The sequence below is a fragment of the Tamandua tetradactyla genome, chromosome 1, assembly GCF_023851605.1.
Source record: "Tamandua tetradactyla isolate mTamTet1 chromosome 1, mTamTet1.pri, whole genome shotgun sequence".
NCBI classification, from domain to species: domain Eukaryota; kingdom Metazoa; phylum Chordata; class Mammalia; order Pilosa; family Myrmecophagidae; genus Tamandua; species Tamandua tetradactyla.
Window position 1 is genome coordinate 51,684,745 of NC_135327.1, and position 23,698 is coordinate 51,708,442.

General features: G+C 39.2%; 1 protein-coding gene across 13 annotated transcripts in view; it reads right to left on the bottom strand.

The window, feature by feature from the left end:
• The window catches only part of PLCB4 (phospholipase C beta 4), a 399,612-nt gene that overhangs the window by 284,941 nt on the left and 90,973 nt on the right, over positions 1-23,698 (bottom strand). For 3 of the 13 annotated variants that reach the window (XM_077115632.1, XM_077115574.1, XM_077115615.1), the window contains exon 1: positions 8,541-9,102. The exons of the other annotated variants lie outside the window; for them this stretch is intronic. The gene's annotated coding sequence lies outside the window, so the exon portion shown is untranslated. Of the gene's footprint in view, positions 1-8,540; positions 9,103-23,698 lie in introns of those variants that run through there. 13 annotated transcript variants of the gene reach the window in all.

Below are 23,698 nucleotides of genomic sequence, written 5' to 3' on the forward strand. Positions count from 1 at the left end.
GACAATCTGCATATACAGCAAGTTTCCAGGTGAGGCTTACACTGCATTTCCAGGGAACACACTTTGAGAACCACTGAAGCATACAAGGGCCGTCTGGACTGATTCCTTTACATGATCCTGGAAGAGTCTGATCAATGGATTAATTAAGAAGGGGTCTAACTCACCTATTTCACTAAGTGTACTTTCAGCACTAATAACCACACCAAAAAAGGTCAAAATAGGAAGTCTCATGATTCTTGAAATAGAAGATAGACAAATTGTTCCTGCTTCAGTCACTCTGGTACATAAATGAGCTTTTCTCAATTCTTAGGGTACTAAGTAGCTTCTGTATTTCTAACATTAATTTTGCCACTCTCTTATCAGTAGAATGAATTATTATATTGTGTTCTGCTGAGAAGAACAAAGTCACAAGGTGAAAATGTACATCATCTGCTATTGTCAGACAGAAAAGACAGCAATAAGAGAATTATCATTGAGATAATGTGAGAAAGACTGGCGGGTGAAGAGAAGAAATCACATTAAAACATGGAGAAACTAGGAACAATAGCAACAGAAATTTCCTTGCGGAAAGAATTAGGACTTAAAGAGATTAACATGTCAAGGGACTAAGGAGGGAAGAGGTAGCTTAATGAGGAAGATTAAAGGAAAAGTACAATGTAAGAAAAGGACTTGAAACATAAGATAGTCAGGTATAATAAAAAGAAAAATACAGAAGAAAAGTCAAGCCAAGAGAGAAGAGCTGTTTATTCTTTTTAATTATTTAATATATTGTTGAGAAAACAAGATATACTCATACATGGTGATCTGTGAAGAAAAGGGAAAATGTATCAATCTTTAAAATATTTCCATCCTGTTTTCTGAATATACTCCAGGGAAACAGAAATCAATTTGCGTTGTTTAGCACCGTAGAGGTCACAGGTTTAAAGGGTTAGATGTATGAGTGGGGCTTTGGGTGTGTGGTGGGTAGGTAAATGCCCACATCTTAGTCCCTAGAACCTGTATGTCACCTTCTGTGGCAAAAGGGACTTTGAAATTGATTAAATTATGGATCTTGAGATGGAGAGATGATCCTGGATTATCTGGGGGGGGGGGGGCAATGTAATCACAAGGGGCCTCAAAATTGAAGAGGGAGACAAAAAGATCACAGAAGGAGATGTGACAGCAGAAATGGAAGTCAGAGTGATGCTGCCACAAACCAAGGAACACAGGCAGCCCCTATAAACTGGGAAAGGCAAGGAATAGATTTACCCTTAGTCTGTGGTAACCTATTAATAACCTAAATCTATTGTGATTTACCCCTTGTGATTGCATTGCCCCCCCCACCCAGATAATCCAGGATCATCTCTCCATCCGTAATTTAATCACATTTCAAAGTCCCTTTTGCCACAGAAGGTGACATACAGGTTCTAGGGACTAAGATGTGGGCATTTACCTACCCACCACACACCCAAAGCCCCACTCATACATCTAACCCTTTAAACCTGTGACCTCTATGGTGCTAAGCAACTCAAATTGATTTCTGTTTCCCTGGAGTATATTCAGAAAACTGGATGGAAATATTTTAAAGATTGATACATTTTCCCTTTTCTTCACAGATCACCATGTATGAGTGTATCTTGTTTTCTCAACAATATATTAAATAATTAAAAAGAATAAACAGCTCTTCTCTCTTGAAGCTGTATGTACTCCAAAAAAACGAGATCTTAAACTACTCCATTTCTGCGGGTGTGAATCCATTGTAGGTAGGGCCTTTGATGAGGTTATTTCAGTTAAGGAGGGATCTACCTCAGTCAGGAGGGTCTTACTCCTACTGCCAGCATCCTTTATGAAATTCAGGCAGAGAAAACGCCACAGGAGGCAAGAAGCTGAACATCAACTGAACCTGGAAGAGGCCAGGAGATGCTGCCGAGTGCCTTGCCATGTGACTAGCTAAGGACCAAGAATCACCAGCAGCCAGCCCCAGAATACCGTAGTCTTCGGGAAGAAAGAAAACATCACCTGGATGACACCTTGACCTGGACTTTCACCCAGCCTTAAATCATGAGCAAATAAATTCCATTGTTTGACCCATCCATTTAATGATATTTGCTTGAGCAGCCAAGGAAACCGAAACAGAGCTTCTACAAGCAACCCCACCCTACACAATTCCAGAACTAAACAGTAATAAGTTTGTCGTAAGCCACCAAGATTGTGGATATCTGTTACAGCAGCAACAGGGAACTAATACAGGGGTCTCAGGGTCCTGGGTTAACTTGGAGGGCATTTACCTTCTCTACCAGCGAGAGTAGATCTGGGTTTTACCAGATCTTCCAATGTGTTAAATGTGGAAAATCGGTCTATACCTTTGTTTATTTGTTTTAATCATCTGATATTTTTAAAGTTAGCAACTTTCAATACCTACAGAACAAGCAGAGCATAGCCACACACTGACTTTTCCCCTTTCACTTTCTCTTTTGGTCAAGACCAGTCACGTGATGGGTGACAAGGATGGGCAGGACAGACAGAGAGAAAATGTGGTCCATCTTATGGTCCCAGGTCATTCAGATATTACACTTTCTTACATTCTAGATCATCAATGCGGTCAAACTTTTTTTATTCATTCTTGCTATTTTTGTTTTACTTTTGCTTTTATTGGGGTGTATGGTCCAGGAATCAAACCCGGGTCTCCAGCATGGAAAGCAAGCATTCTACCACTGAACCACCTGTGCTCCCCTATTCATCCTTGTTTTATTTCAGAAAAACAACTTGTTTTTTGCAGATGGAAGGAACGATCAAAGTGCATTATTACTGAAACATGACCGTACACATTGTAATCACATTTAAAAACAAACACAAAATGAAACACAAAAATCCAAATTATTTTGCCTTAAAATAACCTTTCTGTTGGTTGTGTTCTTAGGGCAGGTTGGTAAAGAAGGAGAAAATGAGGTTTGTCGTATTTGCAGAGAACAGTGGCCTCTCTCTTCTGAACACTCAGGCAATTCACCAACAATATTTACTGAACGAAGCCAAACCAAAACACTAACCAAGGAAAGGTAGGACATGAAAAAGAAGCATAAGATAGGGTTCTCACACAGAGGAATTCACAATGTCATCAGGAAGACCAAGCTGATGTATAAAGCAACTACCAGGCAATTAACAGCCTTCATCCACATTGAAGGGTTTACAGTCAATGCACTTTGTGTCCAGGAAAGGGGGAGAGAGGCAGAGAGCTGATGCTGCAGCAGTCAGGGCAGTTAACGTTTTACGCTGAACCTTGGAGGATAGGAAGGATGTATGAGCGAAAAGACATTCCACTCAGTGGAGAATTGGCTTGGGGTTTGCAGTAAAAACATGAAGCTGGGAAAACAGACTCCTTAAAAAAATTAGAAGATGGGGTTCCAGAACATTAAGAAATGGAAGTGGACAGACTGGGAAAAAGTCACGCTTTCCCCTGTCCTGGACACAAATTTTTAAGTGATGCTGAAAATAAAAAACCTGCAAAAATGACCCTTTGGTGTAGGATAAATTTTTAGCAAGTACCAGCATTCCACAAGTTAAGAGAGAAAATAATTGATTTTTTTTTCCTATTCCACTGGGTCTTGAATTATGAGAAAGGGAGATAGTCACCATTTTCCATAGTACTCTATATTACATAATACATGGTTTAAAAATAAATGCAGAGTACATGGGTGGTTCAGTGGTAGAATATTCACTTTCCTTGCAGGAGAGCTGGGTTCGATTCCCAGACCATGTACCACCCCCCCAAATAAATAAGTAAATAAATGTAGCTATATGCCTCTGGTATCTCCAATTATACCATAAAAGGAAATATTTAGGTATATAGAAGGCCCAAATACATTTTTATCCCACAGAAAGCTGCTTATAGTTATAAACTAAATTCATTTTTCTTAAAACATGGTTATCTGAGTTATTTCACCAGAACTAACTTCAGAAAGTCTTGCTAAAATTATTTTGCCCCTTATCTCAGATAAAGGCAACTTAAAAATTAACAAATTTGGAAGAGAAAAAAAGAATAAATATGCATATAAGGATTTTTTTTTTCCTGGTCTACAGGTAATTAACTATATATTAGCCCTAATGAAATCTATCTAGTCTCTGGTTTTCATATCTGAATAGCTAACTGTTGAGCACTTGTTCAGTTTGGTTCTAAGGGTCACACACCACACTTTTAAAAATGATTGTGGAGCAGGCAATGGTGGTACAGTGGCAGAGTTCTCACCTGCCATGCTGGAGACCCGGGTTCGATTCCCGGGGCCTGCCCATGGGAAAAAAAAAAATGATTTTGACATTTCCCTGCATCTCTTTATGAGCAAGCAAACAAGAACTTTCCATTAAATGACATATATTTAAAATCACTATTAAATGTCTATATAGTGTTCAAGCAGAAGAGTATAAAAGAAGTTTCTAACTACCACCCATCTAATATCTCTTACTCTGAGTTATACTATGTGAATTATTCTCAACAAAAATATCTGAATAAACCTATTGCTTGTAATTCAGTAATTACTGACAAAGTAAAATATGCCTACATGTAAATAACAGCTGAAGGAGCTTTGTGGGTTTTTCAGAAGGTGAATCTCATTTCCATTAAAGTGTGCTATAGTGACCGGTAGGAAAAAACAAAGCACTTTCCAAGAACTTCGTTTGTGTGTTTTTTATAGACCCTGAACCACTTTATGGTTCTACAGCAACTCCTCTGTTTTGACCATACCTTTTCTGCTGTGCTAGTTTCTCCCTAACTATTCAAAAACTACTTCTTTGTAACTGAAGAAATTTTGGGACATTTTTATTTTTTAGCTCTCATTTCTGAGAGCCTGCATTTCTGAAAGTTGTTCTCTGTGCGTCCATCTTAGGGAAGATTCAAATGCATCCCAATCCTCTGTGGAGTCCTAGAATATAAGTTCACACAAAGGAATGGCATGAATTTAGATGATCACAGGAATAGCGCTTTTCATTTCTGAAGAAGCAGCATGAACTGACATATATTTCAGCCTAAATTATGAAGTGAATACAACACACCTATAAATATAATCTTCTCAGGACACAGAAAGCTGATCTGAAATAGAAATATTTTTCTGTATCCAGAGACACCAGATGTATCAACCCAAGGACATCTTAGAATGTGAGTTTCCCTTCCAGGTCTCCACATCTCTACCCAAATTACCCCGCTATCCACCTTTAAAATGGCAAAAGAATCAATAAAGCCATTGGCAAGTGATTTGTACCAAGACAAAACCAGATATTCTAAATTACTCTAGTTAAAACTTTAATTTTGCCCAAAATTGGACATCATAAGTTAGTACAAACAAACTGAATGCTAGTTTGTCAGAAAGTGTTGTGATACCTATTTCTAAGTATGAAAATAATTTGCATGAAATGAAATTAATCAAAGTGTAGTTGAAAATGAATTGACCTTGGGCGGTGTGACAGTGGCTCAGCAGGCAGAATTTTTTCCCGCCATGCTGGAGACCCCAGTTTGATTCCCGGTGCCTGCTCATGCAAAACAAAACAAAACAAAAATACGCTGTTGTATGTTCTTTCCATAGTTGAATGAGAGTACTTCTTTGGGTGGGCCACAGTGGCTCAGCAGGTAGAGTTCTCAGCAATTGAACTCAGGTTTGATTCCCTGCCCATGCAAAAAAAAAAAAAAAAAAAAAAAAAAAATGAATTGACCACAGTTCTTCTTTGGGGAGATATAAAAGAACATAAGAGTTGGAAAGGGGCACAAAGGAACTTTCTGGGGTGAAGGTAATATTCCAGATCTTTACGGGTCTGGATTTGCCAAGTGACAATGATATTTGTCAAAGTTCAACATATCTATAATTAGGATGCATGCATTTCATTGTAAGTAAATTTTATATGAAAAGCTATCAGCAAAATCTTAACTCTAGTTAATAATTATCATGGTGAAGTATGCATATAGTGCCTACATTTTATTTTTAAATGAATCAAAAATAAAATGGGTTAAGAGATGCAAAAGGGATGGGTAAATGGACTGATATATGATAAAGGAAGTAAAATGTTAATGGTGGAATCTAGATGATGAGTATAGAGTTGTTCACAGTAACACTCTTTCAAATGCCCACATACTTGAAGTTTTCATAATGAAAGATAGGAGGAAAAATATATATTGGGAAAGGAATTATTCAAGAGTTCAGAGTATCATACGCTCACCACCCTACTTTCTTCCCTTCCAGAGTTCACGTGGTATCTAGAACTCTGGCAGAATATTCAAGTTGAAAACCAGAAGCGCACATCCAACAAGTTGAGACATGGAAGAGTTCTTTTAAAAAACTTTCCAAAACTGGTTGCTTAGACTGGAAAATTGTGGGTTAGGTGAGAAGGAAGGAAGCAGCTCCCCACAGATAAAGTTTCTAAATTTAAATTCACAGTAAGCTGAAATGGCTGAAATGGGGCACCTGCCAGCCAGACTAGGCTGGGCAGCAAAATGGCACAGAAATCTCAGGTGCATGACACAAATCAAATCCAAAACACAAAAAAGCCCCTTGATGGCTAAAAGTGACAGGAGACAGGAAGAGAGGATGGGGCCTTGGTGGCTTGTGGCAATGCAGATGGAGATTGTACTAAGAGGCAAGAGGCAGGCTGTCAGCAATAATGCATGAGTCTTGGAAAAGCACTGCTATGAAACTGATCAGAGGCTACAAAACAGTGTGTTTCTTCCAGAGAGAAACAGCAGGTCACACCTCATCGTGAAGGAGGCACGTCTACAGCTAGTCAAGTCATCGCAACCGCATTTCAAGTCATTTGCTTTGCGAAGTGACTCCCTGGAATTGACCAGACACTAAGTTAAAAATAATTGACTGAGCAGTTCTTTGAAATTGTGTAGCTCCTTGCTAGTCAAAGTGTAGTCCCTGAGCTGACATCACCTGGGAGCTTGTTAGAAATGTAGAATCTCAGGCCCCACTCCAGGTCTGCTGGGTTAGAATCTGCATTTAACAAAATCCTGGGTGATTCATATGCGCATTGAAGTTTGAGGGGTGCTGGAGTGAACTTACAACAAACCTGCAGATGGAGCCTCAACTGCCTAAGTCTTCTCAATAGCAGCTTTATCTTCAAAAAACAGTCTAAATAAATAGGCAGTATCAAGTTTTGTACACCTCGTCTCCTGTAAGCATCTTGCCTTGACAACCTCATCCTCTGCACTGTCTCAGTCCTGGTTCCACCTGCATCTAGTGCTAAAGCCCCTGGACAGTCTATAAAATTAAAGCAGTTGAATACATTTTGAAAATTTCGGATTTTCATATTCTCCAACATATCTGGAACTATTCCGTATGTCCTTGGTGAGTTGATCACTTGGCACGTTAACTGTAAAAATGTAAATAGAGCATAAAATGTTTTCTCCAACAGGTAACTGTCAAATGAGTTCTGAGGCCACTAATAGATTGTTTTTATGTTCAGATAATATCCATGGCTAGTCATGATTCCCACAAAACTAAAAGTTTTACCTTTTCTTTCAAAATTACATATGTTTGTAAAGGTACTAAGAAATTCTTTACTGAAAAAACAAAGTATATGAAAGATGCTAAGTGCCATAAAAGAAATGTTTCTCTAAAGCCTTCTGAAGCCAATTATTCTGTTCTAACCACAATTTTCATGCTTCAGTATCACTTCTTTGTCCATGAATATGTGTAATTACATGAGAAAGTTTTCAAAAATAAGATTACAAATACATAAACCAAATAATCTGGCAAGACCAAAGTTGTTTATTTCCACTCTCTTATTTCAGGAAGGAATTTTAATCACTGACTTTCTATGACAATGAATAAGAACAAAATATATTTTTTTTCATTTTGAGTTCTTATTTAGGAAAAGGGACTTTTTAAAATAATATTTTTACCTATCTTAATATAATTGAACACAAAAAAGTGTCAATCAAAGCAGAAAATATTTCATCATGTTCCATACTTTGACTAACAATCACGAAAAACAAACAGAAGCAAGTAGGTTTTCTGTAATAATTCATGCATGATGGAAAAAATATTTAACACCCTTTGTTTTCATTGCATTGTATTTAGTAGTCACAGAAAATATTATCAAGAGACTGGTTAATTTTCCGAATATGGAAAGTGCTAAATGACACACAGACACACAAATCATACTGATAAATGTCATTAAAAATCTATTTGAGTTACAAATTAAGTTTAGGGACATTTTATTAAAGAGTCATTAATTAAGAAAATTTATACCTAATTAAATGCCAAAATTACCACAGAATGATACGGTCTCCTGTACTCTGTGGCTTAATTTTGCTGTAGATTTTTCTATTAGAAAATTTAAAGAAAACAAATAAAAACTCCAAACATAAAAGTCTCCATAAAAGTCTGGGTGGTCCAAGCCACTCTAAGACAGAGAAGTATACTGTCCTTCCTGCCATGAGACCCTATTTAACTTCAGGGCACAAAAATAAAAGAGTGACGGCTCTTCTACAAGCTATAAAAACCATCAACTTATCAAAACTTCTTCCCTCTGGACGTCTTGACTTTTGCTCCTACACCGTTTCCAGTGGGTTCTCTTACCTGAAACACAGTGAGCACGATGCAAACTTCCCCCAGCCAGAAACAGCCTCCTGAATGCACGCCTGACGCAGGCTGAGAATCTGCAGGGGCAATCACAGCTCTTGGATAAGTCTCTCTCTTTCTACAAGGGGCAGAGAGGGGCCTGGAGACTCAAGATGAACAAGCAGACACAGCCAGCCACCGACTGTGACAACACCTCCAGCAGACCCACCCCATCACCCCAGCCGTGAAGGAGAGGTTGGGCAAAGAGTACCAACAGCCACAAACAAACAACCCGACACAATGGCCGGGAGAGGCTCTTTTTCTCACTCTAAGCAGAACAACAAATATAGCAAATGCTTTTTACAGGCATATTGCCTAGGAACACTGCCCAGGAATGAGTAAGAGGTCCCGAGTACAACAAGAAGTGCCGCTGGATCAAAGATTTGGGTGTTATTCAATAGGCAGGGTACATTTTGCAGCCTACCTCTAACCCCTTCCTTAAAACGAATGAAATGCTGAGCTATCCTCTTAACGAAAGCCACAAAAAGTTCAAGATATAAACTGAAAAGAAACCACAACCGATTGCCCACAATTCAGGAAATTTAGTAACCTGGTCATGAGCTGTTGAAAATCTTTGCTTTGACCTCCGTTATCTGCCTGCCGCCTTTTATCCTGTTTCCTCCTTTACAGTACCTTCAGAGTTCGGGAAAGGAAATCAAACACTAAAAAATGTTTTAAGTTACGCACAGGCCTGGAATAAAGAAAAATGTGAGGTCTGGAGATGATCTCTCTGCCACGGAGAGGAATAAGTTGGGAGTCTGTCCTATAAAAGTACCCCAAGAGGGACCTCGGCAGTTGCTACAGTGGGCATGCGGCTGTAGCACGGTCACCTATGTGCCCTGAAAAGCTGAATGCCTGTCCTCAGAGATTGCTACCCAGTCCATGTGTGCTACAGAGTGGGTCCCCAAGCCACGACACCGACACCAGTCCCAGATAACCATCAAACACACTTCCCCAAGGCAATACCATCTGGACCCATTTGTGCACGTTTCAATCACTTTCATGCAGGTAAGCCCAAGAGGAAGACACTGACTTATGTGTCTCCAGCAGACCTTGTGCAGAATCTGCCTCCTGCCTCTAATGTTAACGTTTTCCTTAAGTCCCGGAAGCCTCCCACACTACTCCAGCTGTCTCTGGCCAGGTGATTGCTCTCAAGTAAAAGTGACTGGCAGGACAGATTGGAGTTGTGCTGGTTCGCGGTGGCTTCTCCGAGATAATTAAGTCGACATTGAACCATCTCATCCATCCAGTTCTAACTTAAGAGCAAGTTACTCCACACAAGCGATTTTTCCTAATCACATCCCTTCAAAGGTTGAAATATTTCGAAAGTGAAGTACATGCCTCTAATCCTTCTAATATGAGGATATTTAATGTAAGGTTTAAATTATGTCTTCAGGGGTGGGCCACAGAGGCTCAGCAGGCAGAGTTCTCGTCTGCCATGCCAGAGACCTGGGTTCGGTTCCTGGTGCCTGCCCATGCGAAAAAAAAAAATTAAATTATGTCTTCAGTTCATAAATAGAAATATTTATTCTACTGGAGACACCATTATAATACATTGAGAAAAATATTTTGATGGAAAAAATAATTCAGCAGGCATGGATGATGAGATGTTGGGCAAACAACTTAGTCCCCTGGGCGTTAGTTTTTTCTTCACCTGTAAAATAGGTATAAAACCACTTCCCTCACAAGGATATGTGAGAATCAAGAGAAAATACAAACTCCAAAGCTCAGGGCAAACTAAGAACAAATTTTTTATTTAAAAAAATAAAATCCTCCCTCCTCTAACTTTCATATTAAATAAAAACAGTGCTTTTTATTTTTTACTTTTGCCTGTAATAACTTTGATTTAGATGACTCTTTTATATTCAAAATACAGTTTTCTTCTAATGAATGAGATTATCCATTTACATATATAATTTCCAATAACCAAATGTTTGATCTTTCTTCTATCACTTCATTTTGTTATGCTTCCTGGTTTGATATTTTCTTTTTTTTTTTTTCGGTTTGCAACAATTTATTTAAATCTGAAATGGAAACCAAACAATGTCAGTATAGAGAGTGTAATGAAATACTGTACATCTTGAAAATATAAAAATAGTGAGTAACAAAATCAAGAAGTTGAATGGGAAAGAAGTATGAATGTGCTGGGTTTTTTTTTATTTTTTAGATCTAGAGGTTAATAGTTACTGTCTAAAGTGAGAAATCTATAAACATAGTTTTATTCTCATTTGTAATAATTTATTACCTCAAAAAAGCATAAACAATATTTTCACCACTAACTTACAGTAAGGGAAAAAAAGAAAGCATGGAGGATATTGCGAAGCCCAGAAAACAAAGAAAGTATCAAACTGAGAACAAGCCCTGCTCCTCCAGGGACGCACCGGTGCCCAGCCTCTCTGTTCCTCTGCTCTGGCTTGCAAGGCCATCTACCAGGGTTCAGGTATGTTTTGATTTTCCCTGGATTTATTCCAAATATCATCAAATTTGGCAGATATTCTCAGAGTCTTAACGTTTGGGGTTTAGCCATTTCTACTTTTATTGAAGACATTTTTTTCTCCCCCTTCTAGCTTTTTTTTGTCATCTCAGCCATTACAGGGGAAAACTTTCTCTCAACCCTCCTTTACCAGCTGCCCCCACCTCAGCTGAGAACCGACTGTTCTGAGTCACTTAGTATTTTCTACATTGTTCTTGTTTTTCTTTTTCCACGGCCTCCCTCCAGCAGCCTCTTTTCCTTCTAATCTCTTGGTGCAAAATCAGTGGTGTGCTGAGCCGGCTCCTGTGGCCTGCGGGAGGCAAATGCACCCATCTCTGCCCATCTCCACATTCAGCGGTGTCAAAACAGAGCTTGGAATTGGCCATGGAGAGTATTTACACCATGGAAATCAACAAACACTACAAACCAGAGCTTCCCTAAACACCCCCCCCCCCCCCAAGAGCCAGCTGCTAACCGTTTACCAGCACACCAATGAAACAGTCTGTGAATTAGAAAACTAGCTTGTACTGAAAAGAAGACACGACTTCTATTTTAGCTGCTTTTTTTGTTTGTTTGTTTTAACTCATTAGTATATATGGTTTCATGTATATGATACTATTAGGTAAACAATGTCCACAAGGCAGTTAATACTATAATTAACTACGAGACAACCAGTGAACACGGATGAAGGTTGTGTTTCTAGAATAAATGCCATCTTTTCCAATTTCCTTTCATATATTTAGCTCTAAATGGTATATCAAGACTCTTTTTGACACTCATCACCAAGTAACTTAAGAAAGCATCAGCATATTCATTTACGGTGATATGACAAGCAAGCAAACTTTTTAAACACAGGCAGATCTGCCTCCTTCCCTTCTCCTTCCTCCCCAACAAATCCTTAAAACACACAAAAATCACTATATTTTTTGGTTCCTATTTTCCTGAAGTCTATTGGTTAAAGACCAAATAGGCAACTTGATCCTTCCAATCTTGCAAGAGATTGATCTTAAATCCAACAACTCATTATACTCAGGGTAAACCCAACTCATTGTTCCTGGGAACAAAGGGCAAATTAACAGACCAGCATTATTTTAAAGCATAGTAATGACATAACAAATATGGCCAAATTTGTTCTACCAGGATTTTTCACCTAATGAATTAGGAAACAAAAAGAAAGAGAAAAGAATGCAACAAAAATAAAACGGAACAGTCTGTGAAGCAACAACAAAAAACTGAATAATGTTTGAAGCTCGTCAGTGTTCTCTAACTTTTTTTTTTAATCTTAGAAATATTTTATGTATTAAAATATCTTTGGGATATAGAGTTATCAATCACAGTAAATATCTACTTCTACAGATATTGGACAACTGCATAATATGAATTCAATTCATAGTTTCAGGGTTTTTCAAAGCCTTCAGATGCATTATGATAGTAAAATGAAGGAAACTGTCCCTCAAAATTTATTGGGTTTGCCAGTGTTCTCTAACTCTTGATGCTAGCTGCGTTAAATATTTTTTTATTGTACTATGTCACTGATTATTAGTTTTAATGTATTGTACGGTAATATCAGTACTATTGAATTCTATTGCATTATTATAGTTATCTTTAAAGCTAAAATTAGAACAGCCTCCGTACAATAATAAAAATGCTTACCAATTTCTTCTGTGTGAATATTTTATTCTATTCCAAGGAAAAAATATACCAAGCTTGTTATAGGTAATGCCAAGTATTATTCAAGAGAGATAACCAATTTTAATCTTATCATTTAGAGTCAATTAAATAAAGGTCATTGCATTGAAAACGGTTTATAAACTAGCAATGCTTTGTGCTGCAAGTCGAACTCACATCATCACCGGTGAGACACTGGAGATTCGCTGGTCTGTGAGATCAGCCAGCAACACACACGATGGTCAAGACCATCAGCCTGGAACCAGATAGGACCTGGCTTGGCATCATAGGTATTGGATTTGGGACAAATTACTTAGTTGTGTCAGTTTTCTCACCTCTAAAACTGGAACAGAGATACCCACCTCACAGGATTATTGAAAACATTAAAATAAGAAAATTTACATAGAACACTTAATGAACATAGTAACTGGTACTCAGTTATCACTCAATAAACTGGGATAAAACTTGTTATCACTATCTAGTATTACGGTTTTTGCACAATACGCCAACTGCTCGGAGAGATACCACCGACTTCGATGGAATTAGGTTGTTCAGACCAGTGCTTGTCAAACTTCACAAATCACCTGGGGATGCTGCTAAATGTACAGACTGGGAGCTCAGCGGGGGCCTGGGATCCAGCGTTTCTGACCAGCTTCTAGGGACACCAATGCTGCTGGTCCAAGGTTTGGACCACCTGGATGCTTTCCACCACCCCACGCCCTGACGTGCACACACACACGCACGCACACAGGTGCAAACACATGCACATGCTCAGACAGAGCTAGTAATATTCAAAACACTGAGCCCACAATCCAACGTTACCTTCCCCGTAAAAATAGAACTCTCCCTTTAAAAATGGTAAAAACAATGAAACTTTCAGGATAATGGCTTCAGTCTAAGATATGATAAGACGAGGAACTAATAACCAGTGGAACTGGTTATTAAATTGGGTTTTCAAATTAGGCCTGATTTCAAACCCCAGTTCCATTTCTTACTAGCTATTTATGTGTTAAATTTACAAACTTCCTTGACTTCAGTTTCCTTGATTGCAAAATGGGGATAATTTGATCTATCTCAAAAATATAAGATATCTCCAGTAACAGCTATCAAAAAATTAAGTCTCTATGTATATCCTCTGGCCTGCCACATAGCAGGTACAGGGAGATTGTCAGCCCCAGTCTCCACTGTTCTATTACTTGCTAACTGTATGTCTGGCTTTCCTTCTGCTTTCACTCCACCTAGGCCCTTTGTCTCTCTTGCAAACCATCTGAAGACTTGCCACCACTGAAGTCCTTTTCATGCTATTTCAATCTGCCAGGATTAGTAATTTCCCAAGAGAAAGAACCTTATTTCCTGTTCCGAGTACATTCTGCTAATCCTTGAGACCTAAAGACTGGAAGAAACTGTTTTCTACATGACCTCTCTCAGTTCTATACATTTTTGGCTCTCCTGCACAGAGACAAAAAAAGAAAGAAGCAGAGATTGTAGCCATCTCGGAGGGCACCTGTAAGTATCTTTTTCAATCAGAGAAACTACCACCCTAGGAAGCCAGCCACTCACTCCAAGAGGATCCTCAAACTGAAACTGATTCTGTCTCTTAAGGAAGCTGTAAAATGCACAGGCCCATGTGCACGCACACACACACACATGCCAATTGTGTTCTGGTTCTCTGTCACCAAGCAAAAATTAGAAAATGGCAAAACATCGGTTACCCAATTTAACTGTGTTCCCTCATTTATTTAACATGTATTTCTTGCACGCCCACTGTGCGGCGTCAGGCGCCGGATATCCATCGGGAGGGGGTTAAACAGACATACCCATGCCGGTGTGGACCTAACTCTCCTGACCTTCTCAAATATTATTCCCAAAGCCAGGGCACATGTTTAGTACTAGCTCTGGTTTCCAAAATCTAGCCCAGGACTGGTAAGACAACTAGAGGCTGCATCTCCACAAGCCACGCCGAAACTGTTAAGAGACTCACCCTGGCCATCGCCACCAGCTGCAACCTGCAAACAAACAAAGGTGGTCTCTTTATGCCAGGGAACCGTGGCCGGGCCGGGGTGGCACGCAGTCCTTTCAGGTACATATTCTAGGGCAGCTTGCTTTACTCTTCACCTCCCACAGGGTGTCCATCTCGTCTCCCTAACCACGTGCAACTAAACAGACCTCCAAATCCATCACTTTCTGAAGTTCAATAGCTCACTGAACCAGTCGATGACTACATTTCACCAGCCACGCACAACCGCATATAATATCTTGCTCCTTATCTGCAGAAAACTCTATTATTAAAAAAAGAAAGAAAGAAAGAAACAGGGATACTGAGCAAAACGAAGCCAGTTTCATTCACCATCTTTTTTTTTTTTTTAACATGGGCAGGCACCAGGAATCGAACCCAGGTCTCCAGCAGAGCAGGTGAGAACTCTACCTGCTGAGCCACTGTGGCCCGTCCTCATTCACCATCTTTAGGTCTGCTAAAACTTCTGTCAAGCTGAGCTCTCTCGGTCCCAGGGCTCACCAAGTATAGAAGTGGCATGGCTACTCCAATAATTTTTATTAAAAATTCATATAATAAAAAAGGCATCAGAAAAATGTAATCACAATAAGTAGAGGTTATAATAATAAGCAAAACCTTCCGATGCAGATTAATTTGTTGTTCACATAAATGAGTGTTGGTTGTGCCCAGGAACTGGTTTTACAGAGGCCTGCAAATTTAAAGGAAGATCCTTTTCACCATGTGATAACACACTGTCTCATCATTTATTTTACACTGGGAGATGAAACAATACCTTTATTTTCCTCCCCACAAATCCCTACATAATAATTATATACCAGTCACTGATAGCAATATGAAAATATAACACACAGCTCCTAACCAGGCAGTGTGTGCACTTTAGAACATAAGGTCACTCAGATGGAGGGAATCGTGTACCTGTGAAAAGAGAGGCATTATTTAACAAGGAAAGAGACTATTCCCAGTGATCACAAACAGGAAGAAAACCTAACGCCCTCTAAAGTTTCACCAATGGATAAATCAGGGCTCAATGTAAGGCATTTTCTAAGGACTTTGGTTTAAAATTCAAGGGTAACCACACCTTCTTAGATAATAACGTGAATAAAAATCACCCGCAGTCCTTTCCACAAAGCAAACAAAAAGGATCTTCCAGGAATGAGATGAACCAGAGAATGGATTTAGGATTAATAATTCAGACAATAGCTTTAGTTGGGTTGGCTGAACCAATACAGGCCTGAATACGTTTAACCATTCCTCTGCTTCATGTTCCCTAAGAAAATTCTTGAGCTAGTACAACATCTTCATATTATAGAGAAGTGATTCTCTGTAATCACTTACAGAGTGGAGGGACCAGTATCACTGGTGAGCTGCAGGACGATTTTAGGGCGGTGGATAGACTCTGGACAGGATAATGCACGATCCCCCTGGGGAGAGTCTGACTTCTCTGACCTCCTGATTACATCAGAATCTCAATTTCGTATGAGCCTGATTTTAAACCCACGCTAATCTCAACCTCTCTCTCTTTTGTAAATCTGTCTGTTCTCTTTCAACAAAGAGAGGGCAGGCCTCTGACTGAGGGTTTTGGCAGGTTGTAACCCTACTTAGGATTGAATAAAACTGTCTCGTTTTCATTTTTTTAATTTTTCTTGGCTATCTACCATTCGTTGCACCAATAGTTTTCCATTTAAGGTAGTGATTTAAGGTTTTCTTTTGAAATGAATTTAAATCTGGTTAAAAAAAAGTGAAAATATTAACTAAATAATAATAGAAGTGGAATACGTATGCATAGCCTAAGGTATGAAGGTGCTATCATGATTGACATACATGGAAAATGCTGTTCTAAAATAGTTGCGGTGCAGTGATTAAAACAGCCTGAGTCTGACTACTAGCTTAGCAACTTCCCTGCGATTTGACTTTAGGCAAATTACTTAAGATCTCTGTGCCTCAGTTTCCTCATTGGTAAAATGGAGATACTGATAATACCCACTTAAAAGGGTTATTGTGGGAATAAACGGGTTATTAAGGGAAAGTGCTGAAATGATACCTGGCAGACAGTAAGAATTCAATACAAATCGTTGTCAGTTATTATTCCAGTAAAATGATGAGTAATTTAAAAATATGTATCAGTAAATAATCATATATTCATACTCTACCCTCTAACCTTTGAATTAAAACATAAGATAATTACAACATGAGCTTTTGTGGGGGGTAAAAAGGAAAGCTTGTTCCGTTTTCTTATTTAAAAGGCAGCCAATTATAGATTTAAACTCACATGACCTCCCTGGAAGCAAAAGTCAAGTGCTCTATCTTGAGTCCCATATTATAGTTGCTGTCCCTCCCTATTAATAGAGACTAATATTTTACTTCCTAAGAGTTAAAAATGATGCTGCCATCCCTCACCCTTGGGACACCAACCAAAATGCATTTACAACGAGCACAAGGTGCTTCCAACATTTTAACATACTGCCCGATTCAGGCAGCGTCCCAAGAATTGCTGTTTTCTTGAATATTGCCAGAGTAAATGGCTTTTCAAAAAGTAGCCACTTTACATATAATGACTTTTTAAAAATCTGCATTATGGAAAGCAAATGGGTATCTGTTATTTATCTTTTTTAAAAAAAATATGAATTTTCAATGTTCTTGGCTTCCAGGAGAATTCCTCCATTAGTTCACCAGCTTAATTTGATCACTTTGAATGACTCAAAACACACGATGGGAAGGTCCTCCCGCATTCACATCAGAACCTTATCCCCCCACCTCAGCGCAGTGGGCAATGTGGGCTGGAACTGGAAGGGCAGAGCTGGACCGCCAGCAGGCAGCGCTGGCGTGGCCACCTCACGGGCGCCAAGCTTGTTCTCTCTGGGCTAATGGGGCATCTTGAAGGATAAACTCGCGTTGACCCACCTAGTCCCAAAAGTTATCATCTTCTCTAGAACCCAACTAATCAGACAAGAGAAGGAGGAGAAGTTGAAGGAGGAGGAAGACAAGAAGGAGGATGAGGGGAGGGGTTAAAGGGGAGGACAAGGACAAGGAGGAGGCAAAGAAAACAACCCAGAACTAATGTGTAGGAAAATGGTTAGCACTGAAATTAATGCTGATTGCCAAAGTAACCTGCAAGAGGTGCAGATCCCAGTAATGCCTCAAGGAGCAAAGGATGCAATCTGATTGTATTTGAATGTCCTGTGTATGAGCAAGCAAGAGCTATGTAAATTGCCAGGGCGGGCCATGAACTAACAGTCTCAAGTAAATTTTTAAAACCTAAGTCACTGTTCCCAACTCTCCCAATTTTGTCAAAAATAGGCTTTTACTTAGCTCATCTTTCAAATGACCGTGTGCTGACCCCTACAGGGACAGTGCCTCAGGGTAGGTCTGAGACAGGATGCCTCAGTGTGGGCTCAGGTCTGTGTGACCTTGGCATGTTTCTTAATCTTTTGAGCCTCAGTCCCATCCTCTGAAAATGGGGAGTGACAGCAACTCAACTACCTCCCAGGATCACTATGATGGTATCCAGCGTGTGGTTAGTGCCAGGTCAGTGTGGGTTATAAGTGGTAATGGACGCACATGACCTTTGCCTGACTTAGCGCATACACTCAGAAAGAAGATGAGACCAAACCTTTCAGAGGGTTGTAACATGCCCAAAGTTACAGAGCTTGTCAGTTACGGAGCCAAGAGATACCGTCAGCTCTGTTCCTTTGCACTGCCTGAAACAAACAGAAGATTTACAACAGAAGCCCCCTTTGGAGGGCAGGCAACTGAAAGGGCTCTGGTCAGAACTGTTTAAAGCATTGGCAACTAATTCTACATCCCACAGGCCATAGGAAAAGAACAATCTGGTAGAATGAGATAAGGGGAATCTCCCCAGAAATAGAGTCACCACGTATGATGTTTGCTACTGGTGGGCTCAAACGACTCTCCCCTGATTTATGACTTCTTGTTGTTTTTATGAGTTTCGTGTGTTTGGAAGACACATAGAGCAGATGAGGAATAGCAAGGGGCCACCATTTAATTATAGTCTTATTAGGTTATGTTTATGTCACTTGTATTTCCTATTAGTTTAGCTATAGAATACAAGAGGACTAGAAAGACATGGCAGTACAAAGAACAGAAAATTATAACAGGGAAGTCACCTAGTCAAAAGTTTTATCCACCAGTTAGTGATTTTACTGAACTCTGGGGATTCAAACAGCTGAAACAGATAAAGATAACTGACTTAATTCCATCAACATAGATGCCATCAGGTTCAAAGAACAAGAATCTTGATGGGATGTACAAAAATGGGGAGAGAAGGAAAAAGGTAAAAAAAATCAGGCATTCACAGAGATTAAATCTTCCTCTCTGGGATACTATAGATTTTTTGCCAAAATGGCCCCAATTCTCCTCCTCTTTCTCCATCCACACCCTTTGCAATGTGACTTTGCATCTCCTTTCACCAAACAGTTGAGTCTGTATCCCCAACTTGAATCTGAGCTGACCATGTGACTTGCTTTGGCCAAAGGGAGGCTGTGCGGATTCTGAACCTTGGCCTCCAGGGACCTCACAGTATTTACTCTCTATCTCTCAGACCATGAGCATCCCAGGCTACCTGATGGAGGAGGAGAGAACACGTGAAGAAGGTCTCAGTGTCCCAACTGCTATCATCCTAGACCAGCCAGCTCCTGGTCATATCCAAGCAAGTAAGAGAGCTCAGCCGAGATCAGCAAAGCCCCCTCCCAACCCACAGCTGACCAACACGTGGTCAGAGGGAGCTCAACCAAGGTCACAAGAAGCACACAAAAAAAGATTATTACGAAGTGGTTTTCATGCAGCAACAGCTAATGGGCACAGACACTTTCCTCCCCAATCCCTATGCCAGGCAAGGCTTCCCATACTGTTTAGCACCTCTAGATAAATACTTACCAAACTAAGTTCCTTAAAACACCAGGTCCTTGAGATCTTAAAAAGCTTTACATAAAGGACAAAAAGGAGGTGATCAAATACAGAAGGGAAATGTTTTTCCAGCTCTAGACTCTATGAAGACCCGGCACAGTACATGGCACATGGTAATTTATCAATACAGGAAGGTTGCAGAAATGGACAGCACTGCAAAATGTTGAAGAGGAAGGAATACTCCCTAATTCATACTATGAGGCCAGCATCACTCTTATCATAAAGCCAGAAAAAGATACTACAAGAAAAGAAAATTATGGACAATATCTCTTATGAATATAGATTGAAAAATCCTAAACAAAATGCTAGCAAATCATATCCAACAGCACATTAAAACAATTATATGCCCTGAATGAGTGAGTTTTTCCCCAGGTACACAAGAACGGTTCAACATAAGAAAATCAATCAACATAATAAACCACATTGGCACAATGACAAGAAAAAACACATGATCATCTCAATTGACACAGAAAACGTATCTGAAAAAATCCAGGGTCCCTTCTTGATAAAAAACACTTAGGATATTAGGAATAAAAGGAAACCGCCTTAACATGATAAAGAACATTATTGGAAAAGCCACAGCTAACATCATAGTCAATGGTCAAAGACCAAAAGCTTTCCTTCTAAGGATCAGAAACAAGACAAGGATGCCCACTGTCACCACTGTTATTCAATATTGTACTGGAAGTTCTAATTAGAGCAATTAGGCAGGAAAAAAAAAGAAAGAAAGAAATAAAAGGCACCCAGATTGGAAAGGAAGATGTTAAACTTTCCCTGTTTGCAGATGACATGATCCTATATGCAGAAAACCCTGAAAAATCCAAAACAAAACTCCCATAACTAATAAGTGAATTCACCAAAGAGGCAGGGTACTAGATCAACACGCAAAACCAGTAGTGTTTCTATACACTAGTAATGAACAATAGGAATAAGAAATCAAGAAGAAATTCCATTATATTAGCAACAAAAAGAATCAAATATCTAGAACAAAATATAGCAAAGGATGTAAAGGACTTTTACACAGAACCACTACAAAACATTGCTAAAAGGAATCAAAGAAAGCCTAAAGACATTCCACGTTCATGGATTAGATCACTAATATTAAGATGTTAATTTTAGCCTAAGCGATTTATAGATTCAACACCAACCCAATCACAATTCCAACATCCTTCTTTGCAGAAATGGAAAAGTCAATCATCAAATTTATTATTGATTTTATAAGGCACTGTGAATAGCCAAAACCACCTTGAAAGGAAGAAAAAGTGGTAGGACTCACACTTCTTGATCTTAAAACTTATTACATAGCCATACTAATCAGAAGAGCATGGCATGGCCCAAGAGCAGAGCTACAGACCAACTGAATCAAATTGAGGGCTGATAAATCAACTGTGATTCTTGACAAGGGGGCAAAGACCACTCAATTGGGAAAGAATAGTCTCTTCAACAAGTGGTGCTGGGAAAACTGGGTCTACACTTATAAAAGAAGGAAGTTAGAGCCCTTCCTCATACCATATACAAAAATCAACTCAAAATGCATCAAAATCCTAAATGTAAGGAGTCAAAACAATCAAACTCCTAGAAGAAAATGTAGGGAAGCAACTTGTACCATGTGTTGGGCAATGGTTTCTTAGACTTTATACCCAAAATATAAGCAATAAATGGGGCCGCATCAAAATTTAAAACTTTTGTGTATGAAAGGACTTCATCATGAAAGTAAAAAGAAAGCCTACACAATGGGAGAATATATTTGGAAACCACATATTCACTAAGGGTTTACTATCCAGAATATATAAAGAAATCCTCCAACTCAATAACAAAAAGACAAACAACCCAACTTAAAAATGGGCAAAAGTCTTGAATAGACATGTCTCCAAAGAAGATATACAAATGGCCAGAAAGCACATGAACAGATGCTTGACATGTTTAGCCACTAGGGAAATGCTGATCAAAACCGCAATGCATACCATTTCACATCCACTAGAATGACTACTATTAAAGAAAAAGAAAATTACAAGATTTGGAGAGGATATGGAGAAATAGAAATACTCATTCATAGTTGGTGGGAATGTAAAGTGGTGGAACTGCTGTAGAAGACACCCTAGCAATTCCTCAGAAAGTTAACTTCTAAGTATATCCCCAAAAGAATTGAAAGCAGGGATATGAACTGAAATTTGCACCCCAATGTTCATAGCAGTATATTCACAATTTCCAAAAGATGAGAACCACCTAAGTATTCAACAACTAATGCAAGGATAAACAAAATGTGGTATATACACACTGTGGAATATTATGCAGCTGTAAAAAGTAACGAAACTCTGATGCATGTAACATGTATGAGCCTTAAGACATAATGTTGAGTAAAATAAGCTAAAAGGACAAATATTGCATGATCTCACTAATATGAAATAATTTGAATAAGCAAACTCATAGAATCTAGATTATAGGTTACCAGCTAATGGAGTGAGTAGGGAATCGAGAGTTAAGACTTAAAATGCACAAGAGTTACTATTTGGGATTATCAAAAAAGTTTTGGTAATGAATTGTAGCACAACACTATGAACATAATTAAAAGCACTGGATTATATTTGTGAATAGGATTAAAAGGAGAAAGTTTAGGTTGTATATATACTACTAGAATAAAAATTAAAAAAAAAAACTGAGGAACTGCACAAAACAGTGAACCCTAAGTTAAACCACAAATACAACTAAAAGTGCAATTTCTAAAATGTGCCAACATACTTTAGAAATTGTACAAATTTCTATTGTAACCAATGTTGTTAATAATGAGCAGTATATGGGAATCCTGTATCTTATGCATGATTTTTCAGTAAACCCACAACTGATTCTCAAATAGAAAAATAAATTAGGAACCTTCTTTTATTTTTCACTTTCACCTCCAATTCACCAAGTTCTGCTTGTCCTAACTTCAAAATGTATCCCCAAAGGACCACCTTTCTCCTTTGCCATCACCACTCTCACGCTCACTGCCCCCCAGTGTGGGAGACTGGATCATGGCCCCGCAAACATGCTCCAACCTAACTCCAGTCCTGTGGGCCAGGACTCATTCACGAGCAGGCTTTTCAAAAGTCCTATTGAGATGAGGTCACAGAGAATCAGGGCAGCCCTTAATCCATATGACTGGAGTCCTTATGAGCAAAGCAGATTCAGATGCAGACAGGCAGTGGAAGCCAGAGAAGGAAAGCGAGATCCTGCCACGTGATGGAGGCAAAGATGCAAGCCAAGGATCGCCAAGGACCATGGCAAGTCAGCACCAGAACACCAAAGGGTTGAGGAGGAAGCAAGGCCTGCCGAGACCTTGATGTTGAACTTCCAGCCTCCAAATCTGTGGGCCAATACATTCCTGCTGTTTAAGCAAAAAGAAAAGAAATGATAGAAATGGAGGGCACTGACTCAACGAAAAGGCTCCTTTCTTCTAAGTCCTTCCTGCTACACACCTGGCCTGCAGACATGATGGCCTGAAATGCAATGGCCCTGAGTGACTCAAACTGGAAGCCATAAGGTAAGGATGCTGGGGCAGAAACATGGAAATCTGGATTCCCGACGATATGGTGGAGTCGTGACATGCCTAACTCTGTGTTTCTCTTTCCTGAACTTCCATCTTGTTTAATCCACAGTCACTTTGCATTTTTCTGTTACAAAATAGCCAAAACTAATCTTAATGATATGGAAAATAAATAGCATTTTTAGGAATCCCTGCCCTTACAGCTCCCTAGATTTCTTATTAGTACCACATATCAGATTTCGAAAAATTACTTTCTTCCACAGAAAGGGAGACACTACTTTTATTCAGACATAACGAAGCAATGACCTGATTTGCTCTGTTCTCCAAAACAGACAAAGCGCCCACATAAAACCTGCAGCTCATCTATTACTTGCGGTGCTTTACTTCATTATGATAATAGTTTCCTGATGAAGAGCAGAGAGACAAATATTTGAAAGGGAAAATACTGAGCGATTTCTGTCTATTCCCCCCCATATGCATCGCTCAGAAAATGAAAAGGCACCTGGCTTCCCATT